Here is a 22,193-nt window from a genome sequence, read left to right on the forward strand (position 1 = left end):
AGATGTCCGGCTTCACCACCTCTGATTCGCCCCAGGCTTCTGCCCCTGCAGGATGCACCGCCAGACGCGATGGGCGCTAATGCGGTGGGGACAGATCACAAAGCCCCAAAGAGGCACAGTGCCGGGTACTACAGGTCCTGGGGAGATGGGTAGGCCGCCTCCTCGATCACTGCAAGTCCGCCCAATCCTCGCAGACCAGGCCTCAAGCCGTGGTGTGGGCCAGCGGCACTCCCCTGCATTAGCGCAGCTCCGGCGGCCTCAGAGATCACGCGAGGCCGCTGCTGTGAGAGAAAGATAGGCCGCAGATGTCAGCGGGTGACGCTCCGTCAGTACGAGCGCCGCTAGGCTAGATTGCAGGCCAGCAGGGTCTCGAGCACCCCAGAAGGTAGCCCCCCTCTTCGGGACTCGGATAGGTTCGGCGGATTTGTGGGTTTCGGGCCGTCAGGTCTGGAGATAACTTAAAACGCGGCCATCACGCTGCCGTGCGTAACCACACCCCCCTCAGTCCCCCTTTTTGATTAATATTTTGACCACAGACCCTGCCCCAGTCTCCGTAGTGTTTTCACCGGGTGTGTATCCACACTCAGTGAAAGCAGGCCCTGTTTCTTGTGACCCAGAATTATTGAGTCCCTAGACACCGGACTACTTGTAATAGACTGCATGGTATCCCCCAGAGCTAACGCTCCGGGTGCGTTATCTCCACTTCTAATGAGGGCCATTGATTTGCTTATAATCTGCCTTGATTGCAGTGTATCAGGATGTGAATGGTGCTGAAGTAAAAGCTTTTCTGCATTTGGATCTCAGAATTCTCATCTGTACATATCTTTGAACTGGGACCACAACAGAGGCATCACAGATGCAAGGATGTACCTGTTGCCTGGCACCTTGGCGTGAGTCTCCCTTCCACTTTTTGTCGCTGTGCCTCATGTGTTTTTATGGTGTTGGCTGCTCAGAGCACTGTGCCACTGCCAACCAGTGCCACAGTACATGTGCTCCCTATATAAAATGTATATGTTGGTTGGATTCCATTATTGGCTTATTTGGTTTACTATCAGACCCCAGTAAAGTGCACCAGGAGTGCCAGGGCGTGTAAATGCAAATGCCGCTGGTGGGCTTGCAGCACTGCTTGTGCCACCCACAGAAGCGGCCTGGTAAAATGTGTCTAGGTCTGCCATTGCAGAACCTGCGTGCAGTCTGGTACTGTCATGCTGACTGGGCAAGTGCACACACTTGCCAGTCCCTAAACCTTCCCTTTACTCATGTGAGTCACCCCTATGGTAGGCCCAAGGGCAGGGTGCATTGTAGCATAAGGTAGGACAAGCCCTGATGTGTGTGGCATGTCCTAATAGTGAATTACAGCCATTTTCGTTTTTCACTATTGTAAGGCTACCTGTTCTCATAGGCCATAATGGGCTGTTAAGATTGTTACATCCTATGATCCTAACAGGCCCAGGGAATATGGTAGAAAATCGAGTTTAGTATGCCTGAACTCAGAATAATAAGATACATCTTTTAGCAAAGTTTATTTTAATATTCTGCGTTCGCAAATGCCACTTTTAGAAAGTTGGCATTTGCTTGCCTAACCATTCCAGCCCGCCTCTGTGCTGATGTGTATCTGCTGTCTGGTTTGTGTGAGTGACAGGGCTGGGGAATCCCAGAGGGGCAGGGCTAGGCAGCCGGTGGTGAATAGGAAGATTACACCAGGATGGGTGGGAGGAGTACACCTGGACTCTGAATAGGGCTGTGCTCTGCCACCACACTGCTGGCTCCACCCCCTGTGGAGCGTCTGATGTCTCTGCCCTGCACACTGAAAGCAGAGACCTGCATCATGTAAACAAAGTGCTCAGAAACCGGACCGAACTAGGCAAGGGCCCCCCTGGCCTGCAAGAACAAAAGAAATGTAGTATAAGTATAGGAGCCCTGCTCCTAAGAAATCAGATCCTGCTACAAGACGAACCTCTGCCTGAGGGGAAGGAACCGGGAAAGCTTTAGGAGGAGTACTGTCCCTGACCTGGGGGACTGGCCTGCAGTGGTTGCCTTGCTGCTGAAGGAGAGGAGAAAGATTGCTGATAAACTTTACTTCAACTTGTGCTGTTTAAGATCTCCAAGGGCTTGTGCTGAGCTTGCCCCCTGAACGAAGTCCCAGGACCAGTGGACTTCACCCCTCTTGAGAACCGCCGTTCTCCCCGTGAAGCTGACGCCAAGAGAAGTGTGCGTCTCCCAACTCGGCGCGTACACTGGCAAGCCTGTGCCCCGCTGCCCAGCCCAAACAACTCGACTAAGGCCCCTTACGAGCCGTAGCTCGCAACGTGAAGGAAGGACTTCGTGACGCTGGTTCTTTGCCCCCTCTCCACATCGTACTACTCAGCGTGCCCCCTACCCCTGTTATGTGCAGGTTGCGGTGCGTAGAGTGGTTGGTACGTGGCTCCCCACCGGAGCGTACTGCCTGCTTCGCACTGCGCTGAGAAAGGCGCCGCTCTCAAGGTACAGCTCGTACGCCGCAACGAAGAGCCAGCGCACCGTACTTCCACCCGTCCCCTTGAGCATCGTGACTGAGGCCCCCTTCGAGCCGTAGCTCGCACTGCAAGAGGAGAACATCGCACCGTACAACGCGCTGGGATTCAACGCATCGTCCGTGACGAACTTCTAAAAAGAAAGGTACTGTGTCCGCTCGCACCGTAAGGTGTACGCTCCGCTCTGGAGCGCCTGCAGCAGTGTGAGCCCCGTTTGCACGCCCCGTAAGGTGTACGCTTCGCCCAGAGCGCCTGCAACGCTTGTGAGCCGCTCGAGAGCCCCGCAGGGTGTACGCTCCGTCCGTAGCACCTGCAACGCTTGTGTGCCCCGCTCCTAAGCTGCTTCCAGCCCGTACGAACCGGATGAAGGGCACGAAGCACACAGAACTCCTGAAATACGCTAAACTCAAGAACTGCTAAGAGTATTGTGGGCCCGTATAACGTTTTTGGGTCTTGTGATAAGTCTGCCTATATAAAAGACATCTATTTTTGATAAACCAGTGTGGAATCCATTTGTGGGGGTATCATTGAATTACTGTATGTGGTCACAAATGCTCAACCATTGCACCCTGAGATAAGCCTTGTCTGCTCGCGCCAAGCTACCTAGAGGGTGAGCAGGGGTTATTGTTGGAGTGTAACCCCTTACCCTGACTAGAAGAGAGGATCCCTGCTTTGCACTAGTCCCTACTTGTGTCAACCAGAGAAACCCAATTCTAACATTGGTGGTCAGCGGTGAGGATTCTGAATTTTCATTTGTGATTCATGTACAGTGATTTTGTGAACACCACTTAGTGAGTTCAGACCCATAACGTAGCCACATACTTTTTGATTTTTGGTTGCCAAAGAAAGATCCATTTTTGAAGAATCATGCCTGGTTCAGTCATTGTTGAGAAAGCGGCCTCTGTAGTCTCTAAAAGCGAAGAAGTGGAATAGGAGGAAGAGAGACTAGAGAGCTACACCAAGGCCCAGCTGAAGGGCTTCTGCAAAAAGTTCAAAGTTCCCCATGCTGGATGCAAGGTCAAGGCAGATCTACTCAAGGCGCTGAGGGCCTGGATTGAGTCAAGATCGCATGAGGAGGCAGTAATAATTGAACAAGCAGAAAGCCTCCATAGCTTTGGCAGAGGCCTGTCGCCAGAAGAGTTGGCAGACAGAAAAGAAACCAGGATGCATGAAATGGAGATGGTAAAACTTAAATTGAATGGGCAACTGGAGCTGGAAAGCAAAAAGCTGGCTCTGGAAGAAAGAAGAATACAAATGGAGCATGACATGAAGTTGAGGGAATTAGATCTAAAGGCTAAAAGTTTAGAGTCTACTCCCTCTGGTGGCAGCACACCGTCAGTGCAGGCAGAATCAAGGGTGTACATACCCAAGGATGTGGTAAAGGAATTTTTTAAGAATGATGACATAGGGCAGTGGTTCAAGGCCTATGAGGTAGCCATGTCTTCCCACCGGGTCCCTGAGAAAGATTGGGGAGCGGGGTTGTTGTGGGGACGGTTCCTTAGTGAGGGGCGGGACACACTGCTAGACTTACCTTCAGATGTTTATAATTCTTATCCGCATATGAAGGCAGCGTTGATGACTAGGTATGGGTTGACCCCTGAGTTTTATAGGCAAAGGTTCAGGGGTTGCACAAAGATTCCAAACAGTACGTATGTGGAGTATGTAAGTTTATTTTGCAGAGCACTGGATGGTTGGGTGAAGGGTAGGAAGGTTGATGATTTTCAAGGGCTTCTTGATTTAATGGCATGGGAGCACTTGTCTAGTAATTGTTTTCCTGAGCTACGCCAGCACCTGATTGATAGTAGGCTGATTAACCCTAGAAAGCTTGCTGAGGAGGCGGACCGCTGGGTCAGTACCAGGGTCCACAAGGGTCACGTTGGAGATTCCGCCAAAGGTGGGCAGGGTCCCCAGCAGAAGAGTGGAGGGGACAGGGGTAACCAGAGGGAGTTCCCAAAAAGGCCCCAAAGTAATCCCCAAGGGAACCAAGGGAAAGGTTCTCAGCCTCCCCCACCCCAGAAACCGACTGGGGCCCCGACAGGTCCTCCTGTTCAGAAGGGGCCCATCAAATGTTACAAGTGTTGTAACATGGGGCATTATGCCTCTGATTTAAATGTCCTTTGTTTGGTAAACCAGCACCCACTGGTGCTCCACCCGGCAGATGGCTAGTGTAGCCTTGGGGGAGGAGATGGGAGTCCAAGGTGGGTGGGGTCCCACAGAGATGTCCCTTGTCTCATTAGGAGACTGTGAGGTGGTCCCCCAAACCCAGCTGCCTGATAACACTAAGAAATACAGGCAGTGGGTGACCATCAATGACCGTAGGGTTGAAGCTCTGAGAGATACAGGAGCCAGTGTGACAGCTGTCAAGTGTCACCTGGTGTCTCAAGAGCAGGTGGTCCCAGGAGCATTCTATCCAGTTGTTGCCGCTGATAACACAGAGAGTCACTGCAAGGTGGCTCAGGTTCCCTTTGAGTGGGGGGGGGGGGGGGTCTCTGGTACTCTTCAGGTAGCTGTGAGGCCCGCCATGCCTGTAGACTGTCTGTTAGGGAACGATTTGGAGAGCTCACCTTGGGCTAAGGTGGAGCGGAGTGCTCACCTGGAGATGTTGGGTATGCCGGATTGGGCGTGTGTCACCACATGATCCATGGCAGCAAGTAGAGGTGCTCAAGAGGTCCTGGAGCCTGAGAGGGAGGCCCAGGGACCGGCCTTGGAGAGAAGGAGAAGGGGGCGCGGAAAACCGGCCCCTGAAGTTCCCACGGTCCAGGAGGAAGCAAACCTTGAGGGTGATGCCCTGGAGCCTACAGGGGAGCAGATAGCTGAACTGGGGGACCTGCCTGAGCTGACCCATTGGCAGCAGGAAGGAGGCCCCTCCAGGGAGGACTTTTGTAAGGCGCAGAAAGGATGCCCTTCTCTCGTGGGTATGCGGCAGCAGGCTGCAGACCAGGCCGCGGGTGATCAGTCTGGGTCACATTTCATTTACTGGGAGAACGACCTCCTATATACAGAGCCTAAGGTTGCTGAGCCTGGGTCAGCCCGTGCACTGGTGGTACCCCAGGACTTCGGAGCCTTCCTACTGGGGCTGGCTCACGATGTGCCATTGGCAGGGCATTTGGGACAGGACAAGACCTTTGAAAGGCTTGTCACCCACTTTTATTGGCCTCAAATGCGCAGGAGTTCAGACACTCACTGCAGGACATGTCAGACTTGCCAGGTAAGTGGAAAGAGTGGGAGGAAGCAGAAGGCTCTTCTCCAGCCATTCCCTGTGGTCGGTACCCCATTCCAGCGAGTGGGGATTGACATTGTGGGGCCACTGGACCCCAGGACAGCCATGGGCAACAGGTTTATCCTGGTCCTGGTGGACCATGCCACCCGGTACCCGGAAGCCATCCCTCTGAGGACAGTGACGGCCCCCGTGGTGAGACGTGCACTGATGGGAATTTTCTCCAGAGTGGGATTCCCTCTAGAGGTGGTGTCTGACCGGGGTACCAATTTCATGTCCAAGTACATGAAATCCCTTTGGCAAGAGTGTGGGGTAATCTACAAGTTCACCACACCTTACCACCCCCAAGGAAATGGGTTGGTTGAGAGATTCAACCGAACCCTTAAAGGCATGATATTGGGTCTTGAGTGACCTCTGAGGCGTAAGTGGGACGTCCTCTTACCATGCCTTCTCTTTGCTTACCGTGAGGTGCCACAGTCTGGTCAAGGAAGGCTGGGAGCAATCTCCCAGGAAACCTCCCCAGAATGTATATAGTTACATGCTGGCCTTCAGGAATCAGACTAGGCGTTTCAGGCAACTTGCTGAGGCAAATCTGGAAGCCAGCCAGAAGGAGATGAAGCGGTGGTACGACCAGAATGCCACTCTGGTGGAGCTTCAGCCTGGACAGAAGGTGTGGGTCTTGGCCCCTGTGGAGCCTTGTGCGCTTCAGGATAAGTGGACCGGTCCCTTTGAGGTTGTGGAGCGCAAGAGTCCTGTTACCTACATGGTGGACTTGCAGTCTCCTAGGAACGCCTTGAGGGTCCTACATGTCAACCGCCTCAAGCCCCACTTGGAGAGGCCCCAAGTGGGCATGCTCTTGGCAACAGATGCTGGGATGGAAGAGAAGACCGAGCCTCTTCCTGACCTCCTGTCAGCCCAGGAGCAAGTTGGGTCAGTGGATGGTGTCATCCTCTCTTCCACCCTGACCCCTGAGCAACAGAATGATAGTCGCCAGCTGCTGGGACAATTTTCTGATCTGTTTTCCCTGGTTCCCGGTGTCACTGATTGGTGCATCCATGATGTGGACACTGGGGATAGTACACCTGTAAGGCACAAGGCCTACAGGATGACTGACCGGGTGAGGGCGTGCATCAAGGAGGAGGTCTCCAAGATGTTTGCATTCGGGGTAATTGAGTCCTCCAGCAGTCCTTGGGCCAGCCCAGTAGTCTTGGTCCCAAAGGCTGCAGCGCCGGGAGCCACACCCGAATTCCGGTTCTGTGTGGACTACAGAGGACTCAATTCAGTCACCAGGACTGACGCACACCCCATCCCCAGAGCTGATGAGCTCATAGATCGGCTAGGGGCTGCCGAGTACCTCAGCACGTTTGATTTAACGTCTGGGTACTGGCAGATCGCCTTGACCGATGGGGCCAAAGAAAGGTCAGCATTTCCACCCCAGATGGGCACTACCAGTTCCGGGTTATGCCCTTTGGGATGAAGAATGCCCCTGCCACCTTCCAGAGGTTGGTCAACCAGGTGTTGGCTGGACTGGATTTGTTCAGTGCTGCCTACCTGGATGACATCGCAGTGTTCAGCCCCACTTGGGAAGAACACCTGCGCCACCTCTGGGAAGTGTTGATGGCGCTGCGGAGGGCAGGCCTCACGATCAAGGCGAGTAAGTGCCAGATCGGGCAGGGTTCCGTGGTGTACTTCGGGCACCAGGTTGGGAGCGGCCAGGTGGCGCCCCTTCAACCTAAGATAGAAACCATCCTGAATTGGGAGTCGCCCAAAACCCAGACAGAGGTGAGAGCCTTCCTTGGTCTCACCGGGTACTACAGGAGGTTTGTCAAGGGCTATGGCAACATTGTTGCCCCCTTGAGAGCACTGACTTCTAGGAAGCAGCCCAGGAAAGTGATTTGGACTGACACCTGTCAGAAAGCTTTTGAGGCCCTGAAAGCTGCTATGTGCACGGCGCCTGTGCTCTTGGCTCCCAAGTTCTCCAAAGAGTTTATCGTTCAGACAGACGCTTCAGAGCATGGGGCTGTTCTTTCACAGATTAATGAAGAGGGCCTAGATCAACCTGTAGCCTTCCTTAGCAGGAGGTTACTTCCACTGGAACAGAGATGGAGTGCTATTGAGCGTGAGGCATTTGCTGTGATCTGGGCAATGAAGAAGCTAAGACCATACCTGTTTGAGTCTCACTTCCGGGTTCAGACAGACCACAGGCCCCTCAGATGGTTGATGCATATGAGGGGTGAGAATCCAAAGCTGTTGAGGTGGTCCATTTCCCTACAGGGTATGGATTTCATGGTGGAACATCGCCCTCGTACAGATCACACCAATGCTGATGGTCTGTCCAGATTTTTCCGACTTAGTGATGAGGAACTCCCTGGGGTCAGGTAGTTCTCCCCACATTTCGGCTGGAGGGGACACGTGGTAGACCTGGCACCTTGGCGTGAGTCTCCCTTCCACTTTTTGTCGCTGTGCCTCATGTGTTTTATGGTGTTGGCTGCTCAGAGCACTGTGCCACTGCCAACCAGTGCCACAGTGCAAGTGCTCCCTATATAAAATGTATATGTTGGTTGGATTCCATAATTGGCTTATTTGGTTTACTATCAGACCCCAGTAAAGTGCACCAGGAGTGCCAGGGCGTGTAAATGCAAATTCCGCTGGTGGGCTTGCAGCACTGGTTGTGCCACCCACAGAAGTGGCCTGGTAAAATGTGTCTAGGTCTGCCATTGCAGAACCTGCGTGCAGTCTGGTACTGTCATGCTGACTGGGCAAGTGCACACACTTGCCAGTCCCTAAACCTTCCCTTTACACATGCGAGTCACCCCTATGGTAGGCCCAAAGGCAGGGTGCATTGTAGCATAAAGTAGGACAAGCCTTGATGTGTGTGGCATGTCCTAATAGTGAATTACAGCCATTTTCGTTTTTCACTATTGTAAGGCTACCTGTTCTCATAGGCCATAATGGGCTGTTAAGATTGTTACATCCTATGATCCTAACAGGCCCAGGGAATATGGTAGAAAATCGAGTTTAGTATGCCTGAACTCAGAATAATAAGATACATCTTTTAGCAAAGTTTATTTTAATATTCTGCGTTTGCAAATGCCACTTTTAGAAAGTTGGCATTTGCTTGCCTAACCATTCCAGCCCGCCTCTGTGCTGATGTGTATCTGCTGTCTGGTTTGTGTGAGTGACAGGGCTGGGGAATCCCAGAGGGGCAGGGCTAGGCAGCCGGTGGTGAATAGGAAGATTACACCAGGATGGGTGGGAGGAGTACACCTGGACTCTGAATGGGGCTGTGCTCTGCCACCACAATGCTGGCTCCACCCCCTGTGGAGCGTCTGATGTCTCTGCCCTGCACACTGAAAGCAGAGACCTGCATCATGTAAACAAAGTGCTCAGAAACCGGACCAAACTAGGCAAGGGCCCCCCTGGCCTGCAAGAACAAAAGAAATGTAGTATAAGTATAGGAGCCCTGCTCCTAAGAAATCAGATCATGCTACAAGACGAACCTCTGCCTGAGGGGAAGGAACCGGGAAAGCTGTAGGAGGAGTACTGTCCCTGACCTGGGGGACTGGCCTGCAGTGGTTGCCTTGCTGCTGAAGGAGAGGAGAATGATTGCTGATAAACTTTACTTCAACTTGTGCTGTTTAAGATCTCCAAGGGCTTGTGCTGAGCTTGCCCCCTGAACGAAGTCCCAGGACCAGTGGACATCACCCCCCTTGAGAACCGCCGTTCTCCCCGTGAAGCTGACGCCGAGAGAAGTGTGCGCCTCCCAACTCGGCGCGTACACTGGCAAGCCTGTGCCCCGCTACCCGGCCCAAACAACGCGACTAAGGCCCCTTCCGAGCCGTAGCTCGCAACGTGAAGGAAGGACTTTGTGATGCTGGTTATTTGCCCCCTTTCCACATCGTACTACTCAGCGTGCCCCCTACCCCTGTTGTGGGCAGGTTGCGGCGCGTAGAGTGGTTGGTACGTGGCTCCCCACCGGAGCGTACTGCCTGCTTCGCACCGCGCTGAGAAAGGCGCTGCTCTCAAGGTACGGCTCGTACGCCGCAACGAAGAGCCAGCGCACCGTACTTCTGCCCCGTCCCCTTGAGCATCGTGACTGAGGCCCCCTTCGAGCCGTAGCTCGCACCGCAAGAGGAGGACACCACACTGTACAACACGCTGGGATTCAAAGCATCGTCCGTGACGAACTTCTAAAAAGAAAGGTACTGTGTCTGCTCGCACCGTAAGGTGTACGCTCCGCTCTGGAGCGCCTGCAGCAGTGTGAGCCCCGTTCGTACGCCCCGTAAGGTGTACGTATCGCCCAGAGCGCCTGCAACGCTTGTGAGCCGCTCGTGAGCCCCGCAGGGTGTACGCTCCGTCCGGAGCACATGCAACGCTTGTGAGCCCCGCTCCTAAGCAGCTTCCAGCCCGTACGAACCGGATGAAGCGCACGAAGCGCACAGAACTCCTGAAATACGCTTAAACTCAAGAACTGCTTATTACTAAGAGTATTGTGGGCCCGTGTAACGTTATTGGGTCTTGTGATAAGTCTGCTTATATAAAAGACATCTATTTTTGATAAACCAGTGTGGAATCCATTTGTGGGGGTATCATTAAATTACTGTATGTGGTCACAAATGCTCAACCATTGCGCCCTGAGATAAGCCTTGTCTGCTCGCGCCAAGCTACCTAGAGGGTGAGCAGGGGTTATTGTTGGAGTGTAACCCCTTACCCTGACTAGAAGAGAGGATCCCTGCTTGGCACTAGTCCCTACTTGTGTCAACCAGAGAACCCCAATTCTAACAGTACCTTATCCTTACCAAAATCACTAGAAGCACCAATTGAAAAACTGCAGAGTTCCTAACCACATTTTTCAATTCAATCCAATTCAATTCAAAGGAATTGATCAAGTGCGTGGCTACCCAACGGGCTTCCCAGCACTGAAGATCAGTCAGGCTCAGCACTTAGATCTTAAGGAAATAAATGGGTCTTAACTTGTTTCCTAAGGCTAAGTAAGTTGCCATTTGATCTGAGAGGAGGGAGCAAGGCATTTCACAGCTTGGGGGCAAGAAAAGCAAAAGACCCCCCACCTAGTTTTTTTCACCCTAGGAATACAAAGAAGGTGCAGAATGCTGGATCTGAGTGCTCTATTTGGGTGCTAAGGACTGACTAGCTGAGAGGTCCCATCCTTTGTCTTGCATGATGATCCATGCACAGCGCTTTAAACTGAATCCTCTTGCTAATGGGCAACCAGTGTAGAGTGTTGAGTTAGGCCCATTGTTCATATTTGACGATCCTCATTGTTCAAAATCTCAGTTATAAATGGTCTGTTTTGGGAAAAATGAAGCTACTGACAAATCGGGTTTCAACAAACTGATTTCTTTCCACAAGACATTCCCTCGTCCAGACCCCATTCATACCAGAGGAACCCAGCTTCGTAAACTGAGGGCCTCATTTACTTATTTTTCCTTTAGGGCAGTACCACAAGCCTTCCTGCTGCGCTGCTCCACATAAAAAAAAAGGCCAGGAATGAACTGTATCTATGACATACGGCGCATTTCTGTCCTCTTTCACAGTGCTGGCACAAAAAATGCTGCCATCTGCCAACTCAGGTGCCCTTGCACTATGATGATTAATATCAGGTTGTTTTTGTGGAGGAAGGGACACCTTGGGGATGCATAGTCTTTTGACACATTCCCAGATGTTCAGCATATTGTAAATATGGGAATGTGTCAAATGCCATGGGTATTACGTGGTAACACCCACCGTAAGGCCATGGCATGCCTCCCTATTGCAGTCATAGGCAACGCAGCAACTTGCGCTGTTTTGCCTCACACCATATTTACGAGGCCATGAAAAGTCACACAGGGTGGCTTTACGTGGCCTCATAGATATGGGTAAGTCCAGTGCGCTGCCAGAACGTCAGAAAAAGTGACGTTCCGGCGGTGCATTGGGCTTGTAAATAAGCACCTGAAACTTTAGTGAATAGTGATGAAGAAAACTGCACCCCAGAAAGTAGCAATCCTGTAATGTGACCAAGTCACTGCTCTTGGTGGGCGCACCGCCGGTGCTCCCATGGGTGCTGCCATTTGAAAGCCAGGTAAAGGAAGTGGTGGGTTTAGGCACTCACTGACATGAATCTATGTCCTCTAGAGCATAAGGTCTCTTAACCAATCAGTTGAAGAAGACAGAGAAAGTGCTGATACTGGTAAAATATCCCCAGGAGGGAATTTAAGGAGTTAAAAGACTTTTTGTGAAAGAGTTGAACTACCAAAAAGCTTATTACTGTAGATCCCTACTTACGGTAAATATTGACCAAATCAGTTCACAAATCTTTTAAAAAATATATAATTTTATTGCATTTTGAGTAGCTGTGGATAACAGCACATACATTGTACAACATACAACTGAGTTTAACTGGCTAGATCCAATTGAGATGCTAGTAGTTGGGTATCTCACTTGGGGTAAGGGGGGTTAGTACCCGCTAGTTGTCCAACCTGCTGGTTGGAGTGGTTGAGCAGTTATGTGGGATAGAGGAGGGGGGTGGTGGCGATGTTGGAAGCTGACTCATGGAGGTGTGGGCTGGGGAGGATCTGGCTGGCTTGTTCAAAATTTAGGTTACGAGATCAGGAGGTGTGGGTGCTCCATGTCCTCCCCCGATGAACCCTCACGGGGGTGTCACTGAGGCCATGCCAGGTCTAGTCTCCCCGTCTCGGTCTTCATGGTCTAGGAAGGTTGTGAGATAGGTCTCCCATGTCTGCATGCGTTTGGACGTACCCTGGCCTCTGCTGTTGTCTCTGCGTGATGTCTCCAGCTCCAAATGCACCCTGTGTTTTACTAGTCCTATCCAGTGCTGCATGCAGTTTCCCTTGGGCAATTTCCAGCAAGTAGCAATACTTCTTTTTGCTAGCGTAAAGGCTTGATCAATAAATTGGGCAACAGTATTTCCCTTCTTGGGGTGGGGGAACGACCCAGGAGGCAGATTTTTGAGTTTATTAGTGCAGAGCTGCCCATTGGTTCCTCAGGATGGTAGGTTACTGTGCCCCAGAAGAACTGCACTGATGGACAAGACCAGGCCATGTGGGGTAATCCGGCTTCATCAGCACTGCGCCTGGGGAAAGCTGAAGGTGACTGGATGTAGATCATCCCCAGTCTGCTTTGAGTAAGGTAGGCTCTATGCAAGAAACAGAATTGCTGCAGTTGGACCCTCTGATTTCAAGAGAAGTAGACGGGCTAATCTTGTGCTAGGATCCATTCTCTGTTGGTCAGGTCCTGGTCCATATCCCGGGACCATTTAACCCTTAAGGACTAAATGGTGCTGCTGAGGTCCTCAAGTAGCATTCAAAGTAGTATTGTGACCATTTTCCGCCCAGCTCCTAGTGTGAGCACCATGAACAGGGTTGTGCTGTTGGGGGGCTCAGTGAATGCTGTCGAGCCCCAAAGGTCATGAAGTGTGCCCACGAGTTTACCATGTGCTAGAAAGGGGGAACAACCTTTACAACGCAACTTTTACAACGCACTACCTTTATAACGCATTTTTTACAACGCATAATCCATTACAACGCATGACATTACAACGCATGACACTACAACGCATTTTTAAAAACTACCTTTACAACGCATTCCATTACAACGCATACTACCATTACAACGCATACCATTACAACGCATAATATTACAATTTTTACCCCTATACTATCCAACACTTACCCTACTATTGCACCCCCTGGAGTTAGAATAGTAATTTTTACCCCTATACTATCCAACACTTACCCTACTGTTGCACCCCCTGGAGTTAGAATAGTAATTTTTACCCCTATACTATCCAACACTTACCCTACTGTTGCACCCCCTGGAGTTAGAATAGTAATTTTTACCCCTATACTATCCAACACTTACCCTACTGTTGCACCCCCTGGAGTTAGAATAGTAATTTTTACCCCTATACTATCCAACACTTACCCTACTGTTGCACCCCCTGGAGTTAGAATAGTAATTTTTACCCCTATACTATCCAACACTTACCCTACTGTTGTACCCCCTGGAGTTAGAATAGTAATTTTTACCCCTATACTATCCAACACTTACCCTACTATTGCACCCCCTGGAGTTAGAATAGTAATTTTAACCCCTATACTATCCAACACTTACCCTACTGTTGCACCCCCTGGAGTTAGAATAGTAATTTTTACCCCTATACTATCCAACACTTACCCTACTGTTGCACCCCCTGGAGTTAGAATAGTAATTTTTACCCCTATACTATCCAACACTTACCCTACTGTTGCACCCCCTGGAGTTAGAAAAGTAACTTTTACCCCTATACTATCTAATACTTACCTTAAATGCAATTTAATATTATGCGTTGTAATGGTATGTGTTGTAAAGGTAGTATGCGTTGTAATGGAAATGCGTTGTAAAGGTAGTTTTTAAAAATGCGTTGTAGTGTCATGCGTTGTAATGTCATGCGTTGTAATGGATTATGCGTTGTAAAAAATGCGTTGTAAGTGCATGCGTTGTAAAAGTGTGCGTTGTAACGACATACATCCGCTAGAAAGAGGCCGGGGAGACCCATATGTGGTCATTATCTCCTCGTAGGACATGAAGTGGCCATTATCATAATGGTTGCCTATGGTTGCTGAGCCACAGCATTCTAAATTTGCAGCCCTATATGCTGGTCCGCCCGGAAGTGCCAGCGGCAGTAGTTGTGGGGAGTATGCCTGGTGGGGGGTGCACCCTCGGCCTTCGCCCCAACTCCGCTGAAAGGCTTCGATAAAAACCAGGAGGACTTTTTGTTTACTGTATGATTGGGTGCAAAGGAGGCATTTTTTCAGCCACACCCAAGCGGTCTCCTCTTGAGGATTAGCTGCCAGCCATCGGGCAACCTATTGTACTTGGGCGGCGATGTAGAAATAGAAAAGTTGGGCGTCCCTAGGCCTCCCTGTTTATTGTTTCAGAGTTAAAAAATAAAATTCATACACAACAACAAATCCCTGTGTCATGCCACTGAAGTAGAAATAAGTTACCAATATAATGCCAGTAGAATTTCACAAAACTTCTATTTTTCTCACTGTACTGTTATGGTTCTTAGGCTTTTTGTGCATTCACTTCTATGTTGAGTCACCAGCTTAACCCAGCTTGCCTGCTAGTTATGGTCACTGCCTCTCTTCCTCTCTGCATGCCTGAGAATGTCTTTTGACCTGTGGGTGTGCTTGCTGTTATTAGATGTAACTGCCACCAACCTGGGTATCGGGCATGTGAGGGACTGGGCAGCTGGTAGTAGGTGGTGGCTGGTACAACTTCAGGCCAGTGCATCTAGTCTGGTGCATGCTATATACAATTTTCTGCTAGGGAAAAGTCATATAGAAAGCGTCCAAAAGGTGCCAGCAATAAGCTCAGTTGAAAGCTGCCTTTTGCCTTGGACACACACTGGGTATGTTCACTTCTCCTTGGCGCACAATTCGCATAAATGTTTCCTCATCTTTTATTGACACTTTTGTGGCACTCTACTAGCATTTTATTGGTATCTTATTTCCATTTTATTGTTCTAACATGACGTTGTTCTTGGATGCCGTTTATGGATTTCTTTTAACTTTGGAGAACTGGTTTGGCTTTTAATTTGCCATAAGTAGGGATCTGCAGCAAACAGTTTGTGATAGTTTAACACTGCAACAGAAAATCCTTTCAATTTTCCAAATCCCCTTTAGCGATGTTTTACTTGCACCAGCACTTTCAATGACTCCTTCAATTGCTCTAATTTATTGGTTAGGAGACTTTATTTTTTAGAGGATATAGCTCCTGTTACTGGACGTTTTATTGTCGCAGTGAGCCCTTAAGACCACCATCTCCTGTACCTGGTTTTCAAAACGCAGCACCCAGGGATGCCCCCCCACCCCCAACCTCCTAGAAGCAGCGGCATAGTCACACGGATACATTGCCGCATTCTAGGGTGTAGCTGATAGCGGATTTTCCATAATTCATTGTCTTGCACTTATATCAACATTAACATGTTACTTACAAATGCGCTGAGTGTGTTTTTTTCATGTCTAGATTGACCATAGCTAATTTAAGCTGTATTTAAAAAATGGCTAACAACTGGTTGCCATCCTTCTTTTCTATAGTGTCTTTTTATTCTAAGAGAAGTTGACTCCACATATATTATTTTGAAATGCTCTTGGTGTTCTGTTTTTGATCCAAACTATAAAAACACCCTTACCACCCTATACCCTTACCCACCCCTAAACCCTAAAAACACCTTTACCACAGAATACCATTACCTACCTTAAACCCTATAATCACCCTGTTGCAGGGATTCTGCTTATGCACAGAACTATGCACAGGAAACCGGGACCTCAGTGAATTGTGGTGTACCAAAAACTCACCTCAGAACCCAGAACCCCTTATCCGACCAGCATCAGTGTCCCATTCGTTATCCGAGTTTTATCTCGGCGGTCCCAATGTATAGACAACCCAGAACAAGCGACTTAGGGTATTCTCAGGAATGGAGGGAATCAGAAATACCTGTTCGTAATTATTCTCATATCAGTTCACAACAGAATAAACAGAGACACAGTAAAGTTTAAAGAGTTTATTTCATAAACCTCGTGTCCTAAGATGCAGTACTTTGGCTAACATAAGCAGACAAATGATTAAGATCAAAACCATCAGCATAGTTACAATAACATACTAAAATGACAGTGGATATCAGCCACCTTCCTTTCGCTAATAAACTAATATTATTATTATTAGACTAATAAAAGGTCTCTAGGCTTGAATGGGGAACCCCATACCGTAAAGATCAGCTCAGTGAGATCACATCACAGGATCAGCTAGACTCTGCTCCTGGGAAAGCTCTTCTTCCGAATGTAATGAAAAACATGCAACACTGAAATATTAAAAGCACTCGACTTTCAGGTATTTGCTCCCTTGGAGCTTGGGAACAGGTTTGATGTTTTTTCGGGCATGGATGACTGTGATTGAAGATTACAGTACAGGAAGGGTATGTGGGACAGCTTAAGTGCTGTCAGACTAGAGGGGAAAATAACTGAGATATCCAATGAGGTTGACGAACCCCTTATTAGTGATAGGGTTCTTTTGGATCCGAAAAGTAGGGTTGCTACTAGCCCCCTTGCTATTACCCACTCACTACCGGTGGAGGATAGTAGCGATGTTAATCAGCTTTTAATTCGGGGAGAACTTTTTGAAACACCCAACCCAGGGATTTCGGCTGGTGAAATTGGAGTTATTCCAGCTCCGCCCTTTAGAGGTAAAGATGTTATCCGACTGTTATCTTGGAATATAGCTGGGTTGGAAAAAAAACTGATTCTCCCTGATTGGAACAACTTTATTGAAAAATTTGACATATGTATGTTCCAAGAAACTTGGAGCCTAGTACCAGTATATAAAACTGGATATGCAACCTTTTGTGTACCCGCTTACAGTTGTGGTAAGGGCAGACCCTCGGGGGGTTTACATATATGGATAAAAATAGATCTAAACTGGATTATCTCTGTTCATGACTCGGATTGTAGGGACATTCAACATCTTTCATTTCCAGGCCAGGTGATGGGAAGTAAGTTTGAGTTATTTAATATTTATGCTAGAGGGACCCGGGGAGATAAAATGCCTTGTACTTTCACGATTCTAGAACAGGCATTAGCCAATTGCCCCTCAAATTCTAAAATAATTGTGGGGGGGGATTTTAACTGTACATTTGAACCCTTAAGTGAGGATGACCCCCTGGGTATAGAGGAGGACAATGCTAGTTGGTCCATCCCTGCATTGTTATTACCCCCGATTAAAAAATGGTCCGCTAAAGCATTACAGATTAATGCTCTTACTGTGGATTATAATCTAAGAGCAGTAAACGGTAGATCACCATCTGATCGAGACGGGGCCATGACGTTTAATAGACTCAGCAGCCCGTCCCGAATTGATTGTATCTTACTGGACGTTACTATGTGGCGTGACCTAGTTGACATGCCACTCGCAGGACAGTGACCACAATCCCTTATGTCTGACGTTAGGGTGGAGAAATTTAAAAGGTGGTCCAAACGCAGCCCCATTGAAGCTATCAAAGGAGGTGACTCCTTATGATGGCAACCGAAGATTGAAATGGGATAAGGTTGGCTCTCACCCAGATAAATTGGCAAAGATTAAGACGCATATTGATGTGCTGATTAGAGAGTTGGAGGACCTAACCATGGGATCAGGGGTTGCTCAGGAATCACCTTTCCCTCAGTTATACAATAATGCTATTGAGGAAGTTGGTAAACAATTTGTAACCCTGAGCTCTAATGCAAAACCCCCTAAACCCAGTAATCCCTGGTACTCTGCAAAGTGCCGGGCTAAAAGAAGAGAGTTAACCGTTGCCCTCCATAAAAAGAACCAGCCTTTAGTTAGAGTAGCCAGGAGGGAGTACGCGAAGGAACAAGTGAGGGCAAAAAAAGAGTGGGAGGAACAGCATTGGCAGGACCTCAAAAATGCATCTAAAATGAAAAACGCTTCACTGTTTTGGGATTTGATCAACAAGGCCAGAAATTATAATAGGCCACTGTTGGCTAATCATATTACTAGCCAACAATGGTATTCTCATTTCTCAATAATATACGGTGGTCAAGATGCAACTGAATCTCTTTTTTATGATCCAGCCAATCGGGCCCCCCCTTTACCAATACTCGAGAATACATTTGTGCCTTCGGAGGTAGAAGTGGCCATAAGAAGCTTAACTCCGAGGAAGGCAGCAGGCCAAGATGGTATCCCGGGGGACCTTCTTATGAAAGAACCCATAGCATGGGCCACACTTATTGCATTAATAATGAACCTAATTTCCAAGGGACATCCTGTCCCTGACTCGTGGAAGGGGGCTGAGGTGATTACGGTTTATAAAAAGGGTGACAGGGATGACCCTGCCAACTACAGACCAATCAATTTGATAGATGTGATTCAGAAAGTGGTTGGCAGGGTCATCATCTTGCGAGTTGGTGCTTGGATGGAGGAGGAGCAGGTCCTCTCCCATTTCCAGGCCGGGTTTCGGAAAAAAGTAGGTACGATGGACCAGGTCTTCCGCTTTTTTGCGATCTATTGGAAAACTGTGACAATCAACCATGGTAGTCTCTACCTGGCGTTTATAGATCTCAGGATGGCGTTCGACCTGTTCCCCCGAGCTAGGCTGTGGGATATTTTGGAGGAGATGGGCTTGCCGGGTTACCTTCTGGACTTTATAGTTAAACTCCATGAAGGTAATTATGCTAGAATCAGATGGGGTACTCAAGGCCAATTGACCAAGAGGGTGCCCTTGAGAAGGGGAGTCCGCCAGGGATGTGTCATGGCGCCAACCCTTTTTTCCCTTTTTGTGAACGGTGTGGTGGACCATCTGAGGGACGAGTCGGCGGATGCGCCATCCCTGGCTGGGGAAAAATCACCAACTCTCCTCTTCACGGACGATACCATTCTGATTTCGAAAACCCCAGCAGGCCTCCAAAAACTATTGCAGCGCTTCAGTGAATTTTGTAATGACAGGGGTCTTACAATTAACACCTCGAAAACCAAACTTATGGCCCTTTCTCCTTCCAAAAGGTTTCATAATAATTTTTTGCTTAACGGGGAGTCTTTGGAGATGGTGGAGTCCTTTGACTACTTGGGTGTTAGGGTGAATAACCGGATGCGCTGGAATGACCACCTGGCTAAAATGTTATTAAATTTTAAAAGAGTTGCAGGGGCGGTAAAACGCGAGCATAGGGTGTCTGTGAGTAAACCTGTGGCCCCGGCCCTAGCAATCTATGAAGGCCAAATATTGCCAACCGCTCTGTATGGTTCTGAACTCTGGGGGTTCGAGAACTTCCCGGATTTAATTACCTCAGAAAATAAGTTCTTGAGAGACTTGGTTGCCTTACCTGTTTCTACCCCATTGACACCATTACGTCTAGATTTGGGCAGGCGCCCGCTTAAAGAAATAGTGCGCCTTCGCTCTCTACTCTTTTGGGTTCGACTAAGAAGGACTGAGGAGCTCAAGAACTACGCAGCTGCATTGGACGAACTTATCTTGTTAGATAAAGGTAACAGGATAAAGTGGCTGAGTAATCTGAGGCAGTTGGTTGGATATATTGGCCTAAGTGATCTTTGGAAGAGCCAATCCCCCCCACCTAAACTAACTATTAAGAAGCTGTATTGGGAGTGGGTCCAGCAGGAGACTTCCCGTAGAGGTGCTGGGGGTTCTTCTACTGAGCGCTTCCTAGAATTTAAGGGGTTTAGGTCATTTGAACCATTTCTTGATTATATCGAGAAACCCCTAGATAGATCATTATATTTAAAAGTCAGGTTTGGAATACTTCCTGTTAATGTTTTTACCTTCGGGTGGAACCCTAAAGGTAGTCCAACTAAGGCGTGCCCGTGTTGTGCATCCCCCATTGAGTCTGTGGCGCACCTTATGTTTGCTTGTCCGGCTTACAAGGTGCCTAGGAGGATATGGTTAAAACCCTTATGTAAGGGTCTGGGCCTTCGTTGCCATGTAATGGCCCTGCGAGTTCTTTGTACTGATACATCCTCTCCCTCATTGGTATGTGGTGTTGCCAAATTTATTGGAAGTGCTTGGGTGATCCGTATAAGGAGACTTAAGCTCCAACTTACCGCGTAAGCTGGAGCGTCGAAATGAAGGATTGGCCCTAGGGCTGGGTTAGTGGCCCCAGATATTTATTTATATAGCAGGGGGTATGTGTAGTTATGTTGCTAATGTGGAGTAAATTTGATGAATTTTAATCGTACCTTTTGTATTGTGATCTATTTGATGCTTATGTTGAACAAATTTTAATGATTCATATTGTATTTTGTAGTGTGTGTTCACATAGGTCATGTTTATTGTATACTTACTTTTATGATGAAAATTTTTTATCGAATAAAGTATATGATTGATTGAATATTATTATTATTAGACTAATAAAAGGTCTCTAGGCTTGAATGGGGAACCCCATACCGTAAAGATCAGCTCAGTGAGATCACATCACAGGATCAGCTAGACTCTGCTCCTGGGAAAGCTCTTCTTCCGAATGTAATGAAAAACATGCAACACTGAAATATTAAAAGCACTCGACTTTCAGGTATTTGCAGCTGCGTGCGTGTTATGGCTAAATAGTGGGCCGATCAACCTGAACCCAACAACTTGCACCGTCTAGTGACCCAGACTGTTTCTTTACACAATGTTCAGACCAAGGTCGCTGCTCACTGTTTGGGATGTAAACAACAGACAGTTCTCATGTGAAGCAAAGTCCAGCAAGCATTTCTCAATTAATAACATTTAACTACAGTGTCGTGTGCAAAAGCAGCAAAAGCCACAAGATGGCTTTCTAACATCTAACGCAGTTGTGCTAACTTAGCATTGTACGTATATAGATAGCAATCTTCACTACAACCCTTACCAACCAATTCCCGTACCTACCCATAAACCACAAAAATACTCCCATCACCCTATACCATTCCCCCACTAAACCCTCAAAACACACTTACCACCAATACCATTTCCACCCCTAAACACTAAAAACACCCTTACCATCCAATACCTTTACCCAACCCTAAACCCTAAAAATACCCTTAACACCCAATACCCTCATCCACCTCTAAATCCTAAAAACACCCTCACTCAATAACCTTACCCACCCCTAAACCTTAAAATCACCCTTACCACCATACAATCTTACTCACCCCTAAACCCTACAGGGGTTTAGGGGTAAAGACATATTTATGGTAAAGGCATGTGTGGTAAAGGCATGTGTGGTAACGGCAATGCGTGGTAAAGGCAGTGCATGGTAATGAATATGTGGTAAAGGCATGTTGTTGTAAAGACAGAGCTGCAAAGGCTGTCTCCAGTTGCGGTGCACCTGCACAGTACTGGTTGGTCAAAATGTTACACGTTATGTTGCCGATAACTGCAACTTTGAAGGATGTTTAGAGTAGCCTCATTGTGTAGTTGCTTGGGAAAATAATTGTGTTTATGCTATCTGTGTGTGCCTTAACCTGACTAGTTCTTTAGGTGGAACCATGTGTAGGTGTATCAAATGTTAGAATTGTATGACTTAAGCTAATCTAATGTAGAAGATTCTTCAGAAGCTTCTTTGCCTAACTGTCAAGCAGGTGACCATTACCCGACTTTCTAGTAGAACCTTTCACTGGTTTAGCAGAGTAGAGTGCTATCTTTACAAGAGAACTGATTTTGATTGACTTTCTTTTTGAGACAACTTAGCTTGTCTTTGTTATATGACTTTTGAGTTACTTTGAATTTATTTACTAATGCATTCACGTTCTGATTATTGATTATGACTAATTTGATGTTTTGAGTTTGTAACTTTGCTAATCCTTTAATAAACCTTTTTGGTTTGAAACTTAATCACTCTCTGTCTTCCTTATGGGGTCTAATGTGCCTCAATTTATTGAAGTGTTTATTGAAGTGTTTGGAATTGCCTTGGTTGGAACTAAAGATTAATTGGAGAGAG

This window comes from Triturus cristatus, chromosome 4_2, assembly GCF_964204655.1.
Source record: "Triturus cristatus chromosome 4_2, aTriCri1.1, whole genome shotgun sequence".
NCBI classification, from domain to species: domain Eukaryota; kingdom Metazoa; phylum Chordata; class Amphibia; order Caudata; family Salamandridae; genus Triturus; species Triturus cristatus.